Below are 17,798 nucleotides of genomic sequence, written 5' to 3' on the forward strand. Positions count from 1 at the left end.
TTGGATCTTACAAAAAAAAAAAAAGAATTCTTATATGCAATTCATTTACTCATTTCTTCAACCTACATTTATGGGGCACCTACTATGTGCCAGGCACTGTACTTTGGAGATGTGGGAGTTGCAAAAGAGGTGAAAATTCCTACCCTGTGAGAGCTTGCATTCTAATGTTTATGAATTTAGGAACACTGAGCCAACTAATATTTATATTAGTCTCTTCTAACTTACTAAAGTGGCCACTCGTTAAGAGAGCTACTCAAAGAGGAGCTACAAATGCAGAGCACACACGAATAATTTTTATTTCACCAATATATCGTGGCTAATACACCCTCAGTATTACACAGCATGAAAGTAGAGGACAGCCAACAAGCCCTGCATGTACTCAGCTATGACTGGCATTGTATTTATAGCAAATCTAAACGTCCTGTGGTTGGTCTGTTGGGGGTGGAGTGTGAGGATTTCACGGTGGGTGGGGAGGAATATAGAATAAATCCAGAATAAATTATAAATGGAACGATTCAGATGATCTAACACTTGAAACTTACGACCAGGATATAAATTTAGGAAACTCATGAATATTTGAACATGCTAATATAGCATTTTTTTAATTCCTATCAGGTTAAAATATCACAGGCTCCTGAAATCTCTCTGCCCATACAATTTGTACCTTAGTGAGTCAACATCCCTTGCAGGAAAGCCAGCCTTCCAGAGTTTTACTCTATGTAACTGCAGCCCAACCCAAGAGGCCCTAGCGTGTATAGGACAGTAGACCAGCCAGACGGATTGTAACTGTGTAACGATGCTAAATATTTAAATTTCTGCATAGCAAGGCTGCTGTTGGTCTGGCTTTCATCTTCCTCATATATCACATTGCTATTTTAAGGTAAGAAATATTTGGCAGTTTTATCAAAAAAAGTTTGACAGTCCTAAATCAAGAATTGTACAATTTAAATGTAGCTCTACATTCCTTTGGGGGGGGAGGGCATAAGTTTTTTTCTAGCATGAAGATATATTCAAACAGAGTAAATGCTACTGATGGGTTCAGGGAGTTGAAACTGTTCTTTGAAGCTCAGAATGTGTATGCAAAAGGAATTCCATATAAAGAAAAGTGGTTTCCTTTAGAAAATTAACCCATCTGATGAGCTTAATGCTTTGAGTTTGGCTAACTTGAAGAAACTTCCTTTGATTGAAGTTATTTAAATCTGGCTTTTTTTTTTTTTTTCCCATGAGTAAAAGATCTCTCTCTAAATTTTCCTTATGAGTAAGTTATTGTCTAAGACTGGATTTTGTGTATTCCAGGGTAACCACATCCTTACAGAGTCAAAATATTTTTATTTTTTAGCAGCAACATGGTACGTCATATTTGTTGAAATTGTTCTAACATTCTGTTTAAAATGCATTGTGGAAGGATTTATTTTCTTTTAATTATATATAACTTGTAGAACTTTTAATGCAGTAAGTTGAGCACTTGGCCAGTATGAAATAAATTTGTTTTTAAAAATAAATCTCACTTGTTTAATAATAAAGCATGAAATGTTAAAAACTGTAGGGTAATTAAAGCATGTGCGAGCTGATGAACTCTAACATCATATAGACCTATTACTGTCAATAAGCATCCTTTTTCAGATGGGAACTTAAAATGTTAATTATTAAAAAATAGAATGTTAATTATTATTTTGTTCAATATATACTTACTGGTTTCTCTATTTGGTATTTCTATGGAAACTTGTGGCTACATTAAGATATGACTTGGGTTTCCAGGTTCAGAGGAAGGGTTGACCTTCTGGCTTCTCCACTTGAATTCCTTTAATGGCACAGATTACCTTTTCATATTCATGAACTCCCATATGTGTCCCCACAGATCTGGCATCATGCTGGGGGCTCAGCCTTTGACAAATGGCAGCTATTTTTACTGCATCGTCTCCACATATATATGGAACCAAAAAAGAAAAAAAAAAAAAAAGAATAGACAAAAGGAAACTTAAGGTATAAGTCATTGGTCTCTATCATAGAGGCTAAGGGCTGAAATGCTCTCTCTGCCCAACCCTTTTCAGACATCTCACTGTGGCCCATACATCAGAAACCTAGGGGGCTGGAATAACTGCATGGAGTCAGGGTAACTCTGGCAGGAGACAGAAGAGCAGGTGTGAGGTGACCTTGGTGATTACGTTCACCATCTCAGTCCAGCTGGAGTGCAAGGCAGCCTTATGGGCTTTATAATCACTAACACCAATAAATCTCATTTTTATTTTAATGATCCTTAAGTTGGGTGTATATCCACATACATTAGCAAAATGTGGGAAGAAGTCCTAATACAACTACAATGACTGAGCTTGGTTTTGTTTCTACTGTTTGTTTTTTAAACAACCAGGATTCACAAAATATAATGGGTCTTCTGGAGTATCTGTACTTAAGAATTATGTATTGATAAGTGTAAACTTGCTTTTTTTAAAAAAAAACTCTATGCTTTTCTTATTTTGTTTTGGTTATCATTTGCTGTTTGATAAATCCTGAAGCCAGATCTAGACAAATAAATGACTAAGAAAAAAAAAAAACCCAAAATTGTGGGCTAGAGTATGAAAAGACCAGTTCTGGACTACTTCTTAAAGGAATTTCAAAATTATGAAGGAATGATTCCTTTATGAATGATATGCTAATATGCAATTAAGATAATAAAAAGTGGTTCTTCCAGTTATTTCATATACATTCCCAACCAGAAACTACTGTTTCTACTTAATAGCACCTTGTGTAACTATTTAACTATTGAAGGTATATTTTAAAGGACAAAAATCCTGAACACAATAACCACTCATTTTGATATAACTTCATTAGAATAACTCTGAAGTTGATTTAATTTGATGATTTGTGCATGTTGGCAGGTGTGTGTATGTAAATCAACTATTTTTTATCTGCTATTTTTCATCCTATAGCCATATCTCCTTACCACTTTTCAGAGGCAGTCCTTTGTGTATCACTCCGAACATCATATGTATTCTCCTTCCTGCATAATGGATGGCTTCCATGGAGTGCAGCATAAGGAATCTTCTAATTTTGAGTGATATACAGAATGTGGTCACCATATACATACACATGCATAAGTTTCTGTTGCAGATTTAGGTCATCTGCAGCCATCTGTTTGTTTTTTTTGTTTTTTATTTTATTTTGCCATCTGTGTCACAAAGTTTATAAAGTTAGCACATTTTGCTAATGTATGTGGATATACACCCAAAATGTGGAGAAAATTGAAAAAAAAATTTAATGTCCTGAAAATGACTACAAGGAACAATAGGAGCAATAACTAAAAAGAAAATAAAAAAGGAGAATTCAAAATATACTGCACTGCCTTAGTTGATCTAGTTTTTTTTTTTTTTTTTTTTTTTTTTTAGTTTCAAGCAACAAAGTCAATCCAAAATAACTTCAGCAGATAAAGTTACTTTTCTTCCCTCCACCCCCTCCACGGAGAAGAATACTGAGAGATCTTGAAAGAAGTTGATGACTGACCAACCCTTGAGGAAGGGGGGTGCATGGGCTGCTTCAGAGACCTAGCTGTGGTGGTCAGGAGACATTTCTTTAATAATAACAATGACAGTCAAAATAATCTTTAAACTTAACATCTATTGAATATACAATATGTCGCACTTTAAATGAATTCCCTTATCTACATTTCATACCAGCTGTTAGAGAAAGTTCACATTATTTTTTCTGTTTTCCAAATTAAAAAACTAAAGACAAAGAGGTTAAATAAATTTCACAAGACTACAGTGCTAGTCAGTAGCAGAGCTAGGCACTGAACTCATACTGGTATGAGAACCTGAGTAATTAATAGCAGGACAGCATGGTTCTTCAAACAACTCCTAGTTTCTGCTGCTCAGTTTGAAATAACATAATTTGGAGAAAAAGAAGCTTATAGCTCTAGCTTGGATCAAGTATCCACCTTTGTTTGGACCAACTTTCTAAGACAAGGGTCCCAGGTTAGTATGTAGAAAATGGTGGCCCTTTGTTTGGGGGGCTTTGTGGAGACCTAAGCAGCCATGACAAGAAGTACCTCTAGTGGATCTATCCTACCTTCATCCAGTCTTCCCAATCAAATGTGACTGTTCCCTCCCCAGAAACCATGGACTCCATCCCCTCCTAGGGCACTCAGTGAACTTTGCTTTGTGTGATAGACTTGTCTATCTGCCTCTAGAAAAGTTCTACACTGCAGCAAGTTTTGCCTTTCTAATATATATATTCCTTCTGAGTCTACCAGGTAATGGTCCTCAGTAGATCCTTTGAATACTAGTTGTGGAATGAAAAAAGTAACTATGCCTGGCAGATGAATGTGAAGAATGCCATACCCTCACAATCATAATATGAAGCCCAGGGAGCCACAATCACAAAAGAAAATGGAGGGAAAAAAAATATGTAGGGAGTAAAATAATCTATGCATCCATTTAAAAATCAACTCATAAAAGTAACATTATTTTTAGTTTTGGTTTCATGATTCAGCCTTTCCAGTGTAAATAATTTATAAGAGAAGGGAGACAAATATCAGGTTTGTGGGAAATGTAAATTAATTTGGATCTAAAATTAGAAGAACCCTTCCCATAGATAGATGACAACAGGACAAAAAGGGCAAGAGGAATTTGATGAAAACAGTGGAGAAACCACAGAACCACAGAAGCTAGCAGGCTGATGGCCATTTGATAAAAAGAAGAATCAAGATTCCAGGGTGACCAGGGGTTTACACAGAAAGGCAAATAACATAGCACAAGAAAACGGATATCAAAGGTCACAGAATTTGCGACTTATTTGCTTTGTAGATCTGGCTTGAGGCAAAAGTGAGAAATAGGCATAGATTGCATTCAAGTATCCAAATCTTCCATCTTGTGCCCCCTTCAGGCTCTCCGGCACTTCCTCCAACCTTCAGTACCCCAAAGCCTCTGATCCTACATTCTCCTCTGTTCTCAGTGGAGGAAGGAATCAGGTATTTCTTGTTCACACGGGAATGTCAATGAGTTCCTCTGGATGTTACCATTTCTTTAACAGTGAAAGTAAAAAGGAATTCCAACTGAAAGAGGAGTTGGGCAAATTTAGAAGGTGACCCTCCATTGGAGAGAACTTTGTGTAGGGAAGAGACATATGCTCAGCTAAAATCTATTTCTCCGAACAAATATATTCTCATGGATTACATATTATGGTACTGCTCAGACAATAAATATTATATGACTTTGGGTAAGTCACTCAACCACTCTGGGCCTAATTATTCTCTTTTTAAGCCTCAGTAGTAAAACCACTTCCTGGGGTACCTGAGTGGCTCAGTCATTAAACATCTGCCTTCTGCTTAGGTCATGATCCCAGACTCCTGGGATCAAAGCCCACGTCGGGATCCCTGCTTGGCGAGGAGTCTCTTCTCTGCCCTTCACCCTGTTCATGCTCATTCCCTCTCTCAAATAAATAAATAAAATCTCTGAAAAATAAATAATAAAACCACTTCCTGAGGATATTCTAAGAACTGAATTTATAATTACCTAGCTCAGTTCTTGGCAATTAGGAAGTATTCATTAAATAGTAGTTGTTTAATACATACTGTTGTTATTGACATCATTATTGTCCTTACATTTAGTGAGTAGTCTCCAAAGTGGAATGTCACTACTCAGGATGCGTGTGAACGTTACTAATTGTTGAGATGTGAGATGAAAACATACATACTTACACTGTGTGTGTGTGTGTGTGTGTGTGTACACATAAAATCTAATTAACGGGCACTTGGGTGGCTCAGATGGTTGAGTGTCTGCCTTTGGCTCAGATTATGATCCTAGGGTTCTAGGATGGAGCTCTATGCAGGGCTCCCAGCTCAGCAGGGAAACTGCTTCTCCCACTTCCCCTGCTTGTGCTCTCTGTCTCTCAAATGAGTAAATAAAATCTTAAAAAAAAAAAAAAGACCTAATTTTAAAAAAAAGAAATTAAGCTTTACTAATATTTAAAGTATGGATTGACATTCATGATCCTCATTGATCTCTGTTTTGCTATTCATTCATCTCATAGGAAAAAAATCACTCTGTGTCTCTTGAGACAAAAAGGGGTATCCATGTGTGGACGGGCTGATGTAGTGCCTCCCTTGTTTGCCCTCTGTATACTGTGACCATGAACTATGTAATTTCATTTTCAAAAAGAACTCATAAAAAAACAAGCACCTTGAAAGAATTCCTAAACAGAAACTATGAAATGAATGTGGTATTAAAAACACATAAATTTACGAAAATAAGAAAATACCAGCACTGGCATGTTTGCTATTCTTTAGATGAACTCCTTGTCTGCCACACAAAGTCATTAAAACAGTAATGGCTGATAAGAGGGCATCAGCAAAAGAAACCGTCTATCGGAAACTGACATCTACTCTCATTAACAATGCATCACTACTAAGTGAAATAAAATTTATCTTAAAATGTTTGTCATCTCTTCCTTTAATTTTTCTGTTGTTCTGAATGTACTTCATAAATATTCAAACATTAGGGGTGTAGTCTTAAAAATTTTTTAGGATGCAGCACTTAATGAAAAATGTTTGGAAACCATTTCACTGAGTGCATGAGTTCCTTGCATTTCAGAAATCTTTAATTTAATGGCAGGAAGAAGAAAACAATTTCAGTTGAACCTGGAGAAAATTTCAAATTTTGATCCTGTTTTGATACTAAATATGAATATTTATTCCCAGGTAAAAGAAAAGGAATCATGAATATTTCATTTGATTTTATTCAATTAGTTATTAAATACAGTCAACACTCAAAAAGCATAGCATTTTTATTTACTTCTCCCCCACCTTCTAGAACTTAGTCATTTATGTCTAGCTCCCAAAGGTGTCACAGGAGCATTTTATCTTTCTACCCACCTTATGCCAGGTTACTGGGAAGCTCTCTAGAGCCCAGGAAAAACCCTGATCTTAGAGCCTGAACTTATCTCTATAAAATTCAAGAAACAGCATGGGAAAATAAAGATTGCCTTCATAAAATAGTACCAGGACAATACATTGTTGGATTCCTCAATATTCCACAACTCCCATATAGCTAGGAGGTGATCAATCTATACAGATTATTATACATCTATATAGATTATATATATAATATTTCATATATAGATATAGATATAGATATAGATATAGATATAAAAGAGGGATCCTAGCTCATTCCCTTTCAAATCTACTTCCAGAGCAACTTATTCATTCTCTCTCTAAGAAAATTCAGAAGGCTTTGCATAGTTGCATATGTTTTGTGTTCATGTGCCTCTAGGCTAATGGGAAGGATATTGTTAAATAAAAATAAGATACACTGGTATTTCTATTCTGAGGAATCACTTTTCTTGGTTGAGCATGGACCCAAATTCATAGAATATTTTAGACAGGCTTTCATATTTCCTTGTTCTTCTAGCAGTACTTCAAAATTGTGTTAAAACCAAACCTAGATCCTTAACATACTCTTTAACTAGGTATATTTTTGAAGCAAGAATGCCCTTCCAATTCTGTTCTGTAGTCAACTGACCCTGAGATGGAAATGTGTGCATCGTAATTTCTCCTTGTGAGCCTGGGAGTCCCTGTCAGTAAAATAAGCATCATAATATCATAATGCTCACATGTTTCTGAGAGAAATCCAGAGTGATTGAACATTTGCCGGTGCTGCAGAATACTTGGGTGGAAGGCAGGCAGGACATGCGGCGAATATTACTATCAATGCCAATTTCCAGATGGAACTCTGGAGCTAAACTGAGTTCACTGCTTTTCAAAATCTGTTCGGTAAGTGCTCCCAGGGCTGGTATGGGCTATGGGGCTCATTTGTTTTTCCTGGTCGCCATGGAGCTGCTAGTTTTCAATCACAGAGCATCAGAGCAACTAGGAAAGAAGAGTAAGTGCCAGAACCCACTGGCTGTCTTTGGAGAAGCGGAAGGGTGAGTAGCAGGAAGCAGTAAACCAAAACCAGAGCTGCCAATAAATGACCTAGACACTGTTCTCTTGGCATTTCTGTTTCAGTTCTTCATGGCTAAGCAAATCAAGACAAATGGCGAGGGGTGGGTGGCGGGAGGTTGCCAGGGGAGGTGAAGTTTTCTCAAGGATCCATTAAGGTGAATCTCCTAGCTATAAGTGAGTGAAACTCTGGCAGAATCACAGGGACAGATCAGTTTAGTTTTGGAATCCTTTAGGCTGGACAAGTTGCTCAAACATTGCAAATCTCAGTTGCTCGTTTGTAAAATGGGTAGAGTAATATTTACCTACGGCAATTGTTTAATAAGGTATTAAAGTGCAAAGCACGCTGCCATGCATGTAGGAAACCCTGTAAGTGAGTGCAGCTTTTGTTATTCTCGCCCTTGTAAAGGATAATATTCAACATTTAAACAAAAATATATAAGATAATCTAATGCTGTTTTAAAGTTTTCTCTGTATTTCACTCCATCATGGAGAAGACATGACATTTTAGGAGAAAAGCTGTAGGATATTTAAAAGTATTTAAATTTCTAAGCCTGTGAAATTCCAGCACTATCTAATTTTAGTGGCTGCTAAACTCTATACATGTTGCTTTGCTTGGTTAGAAATCAAATGCTTTCCTTGACAACAATCATTTTCACAAACACTCTGGATGAAAGGTGATCTGAGTGCACATTCAGGAAATCACTTTAAAAGCAAGATTGATTTAAATCCCCCAGTATTATGAAGTAGACACCACCCCATCCTAAACCATGTGGTCAGGCTAGGATTAAAGATAGAAAAATCTCTTAAGCGATATTTCACATTTCACAAAGCTACAGGACAGAAAAGGCAACACAGTAGTTTAACCTTTGGAAATTTCAAGCCAAAATGCTTTCTGGCTATAGTCTTTCCTCCTGGAGAGGAAGCTAGCCTTCTCTCTGGTCCTATGCTTCTATTGTGAGTGATTCTATCCCTCTCCAAGCAGCCCAGTAGCTCAAAATCCCATTCTCTCTCTCTCAGAAATTTTGTCTCAGTGGAACTGGAAGATGACTTTCCTGCTATTTGAAGTTCCTGTGTGTCACTGAGGTATGCTGGCCCAGGAACTTAAAAGCCAACCCTTTCTTTATCATGGTTAAATGCTTGATAAGCAGAGAAAGGTTTTGACCTTCAAACTGGCCCATTCTGGAAATTTTTAAAGGAAATGCTCACTCCAGTCTTTGAATAAAATTCAAATGAAAAGGTTCTGGATTTAATAATATGAAACATAAAAATTATTCCATTTACAGGGCGCCTGGGTGGCTCAGTGGGCTAGAGCCTCTGCCTTCCGCTGTCAGGTCATGATCTCAGGGTCCTGGGATGGAGCCCTGCATTGGGCTCTCTGCTCAGCAGGGAGCCTGCTTCCCTCTCTTTCTGCCTGCCTCTCTGCCTACTTGTGATGTCTGTCTGTCAAATAAATAAATAAAATCTTTAAAATATATATATATTCCATTTACCCAAAAACTTCCAGCTATCTTGTTCAGATACTGGTTGCATGGTAGGGGCTAGGGGTTGGGGTGGGGGAAGTGTAGGGATTTGTCCTGTTACATCTCTGAAAATTCAGGGGCCTCCTTTGACTCTTTAAGACCTCAGAAAAATAATATGAGGTAGCTCTGGCAGGGCAATTCTTGAATCTCTCTACAGTACATACAGTATAAAGGTGTCCTTGGATATAAAACACTATTTCCAGGGCCACTATGAATTCAATGACTAAGGCAACATATCCCCTAGTGGACTTTGTTTTTAAATCTCTCTCTGTCCTCTCTGCACCCCCATATATGAAGATGTGGTCCAAAAGACACAGAACGGATAGTGATGTAGGGAAAGGCAGGAGAGTGGGGTGGCTGATATGTGATACATCAGTTCAATAGGAGATTTTATTGCCCAGAGAACGGAATTCCAAGATTTCTCATCATGTCCAGAGGTTACTCTCTCTCTCTTTTTTATTTTTTTCCATAAAAGGAATCTAAGAGGCTTTTATAGGAAACCAGCACTTATGTGTTTCAATGAACTGAAAATCTACCTAAACGAATGGTGAGAGAAAAACCTAATATACCGTAGGCACCCAAATTTCATGTAAACAAATTCTTCCTCGAAGCCATGGGGGCTGTGCAACACAGTGGAATCCCTACTTAACTGCCAGACTCAAAATGAAATAAGAACAAAGGTAACATTTCCAGGCTACGAAATGGTATTGCTAGGAGACTTAAAAATAATGCTAATAATAAAAGGAATGAGTAATCAAGTCATTAGATGTTCCGTAACTCTGATACTGCAATCCACATGTGTACGACTGCCACCATTTCTTGCTAATTCTGACCGCTGTGATGTTTCAAAGGCCCATGTGTTCATTTATCTCCCTCTGTGGCCAAATTACTCACTTGTGGATCTCTCTCCTCGGTTTTGCATTTCAATCATGTCCAGTATATAAACAGAAGAGGTGGATGTTAGGATCAATGTAGTTTAATTATAATCCTGCCTCTTAAATCTTGGTCACTTTCTTTTTCATTTATTCCAACAACACAGGACTGTTGGGTACTTACTGTCACACGTATATTCTAGTCACTACCTTTTTTGAGTTACAGATCTACGGCTTGCTTGCTTGTTGATTTTGAAAGCTAAGGAGAAAGTCCTTTTGATTTCATTTTGAATTGCACAACTAAAAGGGGCATACAAGCATCTTTTTCTCTCTTCCCAATCCTCTTGCTTTCATTGTGAAGACTACAATAAAATAAAAACACAAATGTAAAGAATTATTGGTTTAAATGTTTTTGGTCTGTCTTTCAAGCTATCTTTTGATGTTTGCCTCTAGAACTCCAATGTTGTAGCCACCACGGCTTGAAGTATTTCCCCCACCGCTTGTGCCATTTCAAACATTCCCTTAGTATTAAAACAAATCAGAATCAGGAGGTATCTAATTGTGCTGGTTTTGATTTTGTTAATACAAAGTGAAAGATTAAAATGGAGCAGTAACGGCAAAAACATTTCTTAAAGTGGCAGTCACAGCTAACCATAAAAGACAAAGAAGCTGAAAAACCAAACCTTAAAAACTTATAAAAAAAAATTTTTTTTTTCCAAGAAAGTACAATCATGACAGAGGGTAGCTTCATAATCTTTTTATAAAAATGTTACCATTCAGCAAAAGAGACTCCTGCAAAGGCTTTCAAATAAATCTTGCTTCCCCCTATGACATTTACAAGCTCACGTAGTATAGCTGTCACTTTTGGTGGCAGCTGGCAAGTTCTGCAGTGGTCTGGGTGCTTCCCCAGACAGGGCTCTTCTCTGGTCTTGCTTTCCCAACTCTTTGCATGCTCTTCTGATTCTCCAGTTACCTCCACAGCTATGCACCAGTTTTCCCTTTCTATAGCTCCATTATCATGGCATCTGCAGGGCAGCAGTCCTGGATGTCCGCACCCACCACCCCAAGAACCTTCAGGGAATCTGAAGGTGCACATCATTTGCACAAAGGGATCTGTTCTGAGTGTGCTCTTTTAAGCTACACAGCACTTCCTTTTTGTCATGATAATTATTATTCCAGATCTCACATAACACTGTTTTTGGGGATGCTTATATTAACAGGTAGAACCTTCCCTGTTACAATGCATACGAAAGTAAGTCAGGAGAAATTATAGCAAAATCTCCACCTCCCCTCACAATCTTTTTCTTTTCCCCTTCCCTCACAATCTTAATTTCAAGTGTTTTCAGGCATTATGCCATCCCCATTCTCTCTAGTGGTCACTCTCTCTTCCTCTTAGCGACTGGGTGGGGGCAGGAAGCAGGCTGACTTGGCAAAGGTAAGGGGAGTCTTTGCAGAATTACTGAGTCCATGGATTTTACCCATTGGCAGAAAGTTAAGGAGAGCTTCCTCCATATACTTTTGTGTTTACTTTTCAATGTAAATTGATTGCTGGCAAGCTGAAGTCTGATGCACTCCTTGGCATGACATGGTCACCTACCAATCTGAGGCAAATTCTTCAATCCCCAAATTGGGAAATGCGGTTTCACCACCGGAAATTGAGCATTTGGACAACATGTCATAATTAATACCAATTATGCATTCAATCATAATTGTCTTCATTTAATCAATGGGAAGAGTAATGTTTGCAGTGAAATACGATGGGGAGAGAGGAACTGGCCAGGCAGGCAGGTGAAATGTTTTGGGAAAAAAAAGGAACACAAAATATGCAGAGTGTAGAAGCGTGCGGCACATTTCTAGAAACTACATGAAGCTCATTATTAGATGATCGCAAAGGGCCACAAGATGAGTGTCAAGGATGAAACTGGATACGTAGGGGACAGATCATCAAAGACGATGGGTATTGAGCCAATGAATGCAACATTTCATCCAGTAGGAGAGTGGATGAAGGATTCTGAACCAGAGTGGGAGATGCTCTGCTTTGGACCTTACAGAAATGGCTGGTGGTGGTGTAGGAGAATGGATGGGAAAGGGGCAAGGCTGGAAGCAAGAGCGTGTGCAGAAGTCGGGGTGACAAATTACGGAGTGCCCCAACTGAGAATGTGACAGTGGGAATGAAGAGAAAGGACAGGCAGTTTGGGAAAATGTTAGGAAGAGAGAACTGGCAGAGCTTCGGGACTAATAAAATGTGAGAGATGACAGAAGAGTCTTTCATAATTAATAGAGACTATGTTGACCCTCCAATATAAAGCTGGCTATCCACCTGTATATCAAATCCACTTTCCTCTCACATACTCAAGGACTTTGCTTCTCTGAGTATACAACCTCTCTATCCTTATTTTATCTCCCTTTACGGAAACATTCCTATCAGCACACAAACAGCTACAATAGCTCTTATCTTAAAAACAAACAAAACAAACAAACAAACAAACAAAACCTTTCTACTCTTCTTTTCCCCCCAAGCACTGCTTGATTTCTCTGCTTCCTCTTCTAGTCAAAGGTCTTGTGTGAGTTGTCTAGGACTGTTTCTCATTTTGTCACCACCCAATCTCTCTTGAACGTGCTCCAAACAAGCTTTTGTCCCCAACACTACCCAAACTTCTCTTGCCAAGTGTCCGGTAAAAATAACTTTGAAGCTATCCCACAGAGCACATCTAAAGACAGCCTAGGCACAATCTAATGCAGTCTTGCTCAGAGATGTGTAGTATTTATACTCTGGCACCTGCAGCAGTGGTTAAAGGCCGTCTAGGGGAGGGTGGGGAGATATAAACTCCTGGGCATTACTGGCTCGCTCTGTGAGAGGCAAAGTGGGGCGCTGAACCTTGAGGTCAGTCTTTTTACAAAGTAATGTAGGTGTTGGCTGTTAGATGAGAGTACAAAAGCCAGTGTTCACAAAAATGACATAAGGAAGGGGAACCCAAAATGTGGTCCCCAGACTGGAAGTATCAGAATTGCCTGGGAATTTTTGGAAATAGAAATACCCTAATTCTCCAAATTACAAGCCCTCCAGGTGACTCTACTGTATATTATGGTTTGAGAACCACTTTGTAAAATCTTTGTGATGAAAGCACACCTACATTATTCTTTTTTTATAGATAAGGAGAGTCCAGAGATTTTGACCCCATTATATGAACACCACAATAGTGTGACTCTACATTTGTGAATATAAACTTTTAAACCAAAATTATATCATAGATGAATTTTTAATCAATAACAGTTTCTACAGCAAACTATATTATATCAATTTAATTTCTCGATACATTTTTTTATACATTACACTTAAGTCTTTTACTATTGACTTTAATATCACTGGGAGTAATACAATGCTTTTTGCTTGGTCAATAAAAACTTTTATTTTTTCTAAATCAAACCATTATGGTCATAAATTTAGCTAATCTGAAATTTGTTTTGCAGTAATTATCTTTATGAATTCAGTTATTTTCCAGGCCAAATTCTGCAAAACGACATTTTGTCAATAAGAGTTGATTTCTGAGTTTTCAGTTAATAGTATATTTTATACTGAACAGTTTAAAATATTGTCCATTTTATTTCACATAGGTTAGTTCTGCAAGTTAAAAATTGGATAAAATACTCCATGCTTATCCTTGTTCTTACCCTTGTTTCTTAGCTAATCCATAAGAAAAACCATAAAAAGTTATCGTCAAGTATCACAGAAGTACCGTATTGTCAAAATTCCCCACCCATCATAAATTATTTAGTGTATGCAGTCTTTCCATAACTTCTTATCCCTGAGATTACCTTAAATGTGTATTTCTAATCCCTCCCAGAATTGATCTAGTATGTTTTGTCAATGTAGAATGTGAGAAGCTGTGCTCTCAGAATTCTGCTGGCTTAAAACAATTTGAAACTTCAACAAAGTGGCTTATTCTTGTTGTTTACTGAGAGCAAATAACAAACAGATTTAAAATACGGAGGAAACAAGAAGATTACTAAAATTTTCCACAACGTATGCACCCAATCTCATGACTTCCCTCTCGCTCCCGCTTGTTTTGGCAACAAGAACAATTATAAAGTAAAAATAATAATTAAATTTAAAGCTTATGCAGTGTTCTCCATATGGCAGGCATTTTTCAAGTCCTCTACATTCATTAACTCATCTAATCTTCTAAATAACCATGAATTAGGTACTACAAACAGCACTTTATTGATGTGAAAAATTAAGCCTTAGAAAGGTTATGTAAAACCTAGATTTCCAATCTAGATAATCTATAAGTAGACACGGTCTCTTAATGGCTACGGTATACTTCTTAGACAAATATGAAAGAAAAAAAGCCAGCTGATTCATTTTCCAGGGATGAGAGCTCCCTCTCCTTCTCTTTCCTCTTTTCCTTCCTGCTCTCAGTCTCTTCTGACCAACCTTCTTCCTCTTTCCACTCCAGCTAACTTCCCCTAGCTCCTTTCCTTTTCATATCTTCTAAACTCCCTCCAGGATGCTCAATAATTTTGTGAAATGAGATTTCTCACCTCTTTTAAGACTTCTCTAATATATATCTTCAAACAGATCTTAAACTGTTAAAGAAAAATCTCTCCCTATTTTCCCCCTTTCTCTTTCTTTCCCTTTTCCCACTCTTCAATACAAATAAATATAGGTAAAATCCAATTAAAAAAAAGACAGAAGTACATCCTTGGTTAACCCAAAATAAGAAGGAAATAAGGAACAGAAAAAATAATTTGCGTTACAAATAAAATTCAAAGTGATAGACAAAGGCAATATCAATGTCCACAATAAATGTAAATGGGCTAAATATTCCACTTAAAAGGTGAATATTGTCATGTCAGCTCAAAAACACCAGAACAAACTATATGATATTTATAAAAGCTATATTTTAAATTGCAAGACACAACCAGATTGGAAGTAGAGGTTGAAAATTGTATATTATGCAAACAGTAAGAATGAAAAGTGTGTGTGGCTCTTTTAATATTTAAAAAAGAAACAATTCAAAACAAAATTACCAGAGATCAGGTAATTTCATAATAATAAATGATAAATTTATCAAGAAGATAATATAAACCTAACTGTGTATACTTCTGATAGCAAGGCATTAAATTACACAAAGCACAAACTGACATAACAAAAGGTAAAACTATACAAAGCCATGATTATAGCTGAAAACTCTAACAGTCCTTTTTCAATAATTGATCAAAAAAGTAGACCAGGGGCGCCTGGGTGGCTCAGTGGGTTAAAGCCTCTGCCCTCGGCTCAGGTCATGATCCCAGGGTCCTGGGATCGAGGTCATGATCCCAGGGTCCTGCAATCGAGGCCCGCATAGGGCTCTCTGCTCAGCAAGGAGCCTGCTTCCCCCTCTCTCTCTCTGCCTGTTTTCTGCCTACTTGTGATCTCTGTCTGTCAAATAAATAAATAAAATCTTAAAAAAAAAAAAGGTAGACCAAAAAAGAGATACAGAAGACTTTAACATTATCAATCAATTTGACCTGCAGTAACTAACAGAATATACATGTACACATGCATAAATCATCAACAGAAAATATATATCCTGGATCATAAAACATGTTTTAATAAACTTTAAAGGATTAGAATCTTATAGACTATATTCTTTGACCAAAACAGAATAAAATTAAAAATTAGTAATCATATATCAAGAAAACACCCAAGTGTTTATAATATAATAACTAAGATGGCTCATCGCTCAAAGAAGATATCACAAGGAAAATTTAAAAACCTTAACTGAATAATAAAAAAAATATCAAAATTTAGGGAACTAAGCTAAGCAATTCTCAGGACAAAATTCACCAGCCTTTCATGATAAAAATGTTTTACAATTAAGAATACAAGTGAAGGTACACCTGGGTGGCTCAGTTGGTTGAGCAGCTGCCTTCGGCTCAGGTCATGATCCCAGCGTCCTGGGATCGAGTCCCGCATCGGGCTCCTTGCTCCGCAGGGAGCCTGCTTCTCCCTCTGCCTCTGCCTGCCATTCTGCCTGCCTGTGCTTGCTCTCTCGCACTCTCTCTTATAAATAAATAAAATCTTAAAAAAAAAAAAAAGAATACAAGTGAACATCCTCAATTTGATAAAGAGCATTTAAAAAAAAAACTACAGTTAACATTATATTAATGATAAAATATTGAAGACTGTGAACATGACAATAATAATCTGCTCTTTTCACTTATATTCAACATTTTTAGGCCCTAATTAATGCAATGGGACAAAAAAAAAAACAATTTAAAGAGATAGATATTTTTTAATTTGCAGAAAACATAGTTGTTTATGTGTAAAATCCTAAGGAATCAGGAGAATAGTAAATTTGACAAGTTCTCAGATAGAAGATCTGATTTTAAGTTATTATAAAATTGTAGTAATCAGGAGAGTGACATAAGAAGAGACAAATACATTAATGAAATAAGGAAAATTTGGAAACAGACCCACCCTTACGTGATCAGTTGATATTTGACAAAGGCACTGAAGTAATTCAATGAAGAAAGAACAATTTTGCCATAAATGGTATTGAAACAATTGCATATGTACAAAACAACTCAAGTCCTTTCTAATTTAAGAGCACTGAAAGAACTAAAGATGAGAGCTAAAATATATTTTTAAAAAATCTTTCTTATAGTGAAAGCAGGCAACAACTCCTTTCAGAAAACAACGACGACAACAAAGAGCAAAAAGAATTTCATAAAAACCATCGACTCTAACATTTTTTCAGTTGATTGACTGGATTTATGTCTACATACACTTAAGTTTCTGTTAGTCTCTGGAAATGTAATTTCCAGAAATTCCTGGAATTTCTTTTATGTTTGATTTATAGAAACTTGAAGAATCAAATCCTGACTGTGACTTTCTGTATTGTCGAGGAATTACAGTTAAATATCAAAGCTAAGAAAAAGTCTAAGGTCAAAGTTAAAGGTTAACTCTCTAAGAGAGTTAGGGAGGCCATTGCTTTGGAGGACATACTCTTCTTCTCCTGCCCAAGTCAATACTCCAGGAACACTGGGAAAACTGAAAAAGGGGTGAGCTGTATGAAGGCCAAATGAGCAAGACTCTAAGAGTCACTCATAAAGAACACAAGTTCCTACAAGGAAGGGCACCAGCATGTTAGTCCCTGGCTGAACAGTGGGTTTCATTCTGTGAAACCCTGGAGTGGAACATTGAGAGGCAGTTCTTGAAAGAGTAAGCTGAGAAATTGGGAAGATAGCACATCATTGTTCTCAGATCTTCCAACCCCACAAGAGAAAATAGGGGGATACTTCACATATGTCCCCAGAAGTTGGGAGATGAACTGAATGTAAAAATTCTTACCTATTTCTTGCCTAGGTCTATTGTCAGACCATTTCTAAATTTGAAAGGACTGCAGTGTAGCCTAAGATAAAATAGAGCAAACTGTGGCCCTCAGGAAGCCAGAAAGTACCACATTGATTTCAGTGGAACTACTTGAA

General features: G+C 37.1%; 1 long non-coding RNA gene across 1 annotated transcript in view; it reads left to right on the forward strand.

The window, feature by feature from the left end:
- The first annotated feature begins 779 nt into the window (after positions 1-779).
- The window catches only part of LOC116574816, a 75,605-nt gene continuing 58,586 nt past the window's right edge, over positions 780-17,798 (forward strand). The window contains exon 1 of the long non-coding RNA XR_004279501.1: positions 780-880. This is a non-coding gene — a long non-coding RNA (uncharacterized LOC116574816). The remainder of the gene's footprint in view (positions 881-17,798) is intronic.

Source organism: Mustela erminea, chromosome 16 (assembly GCF_009829155.1).
Source record: "Mustela erminea isolate mMusErm1 chromosome 16, mMusErm1.Pri, whole genome shotgun sequence".
NCBI classification, from domain to species: domain Eukaryota; kingdom Metazoa; phylum Chordata; class Mammalia; order Carnivora; family Mustelidae; genus Mustela; species Mustela erminea.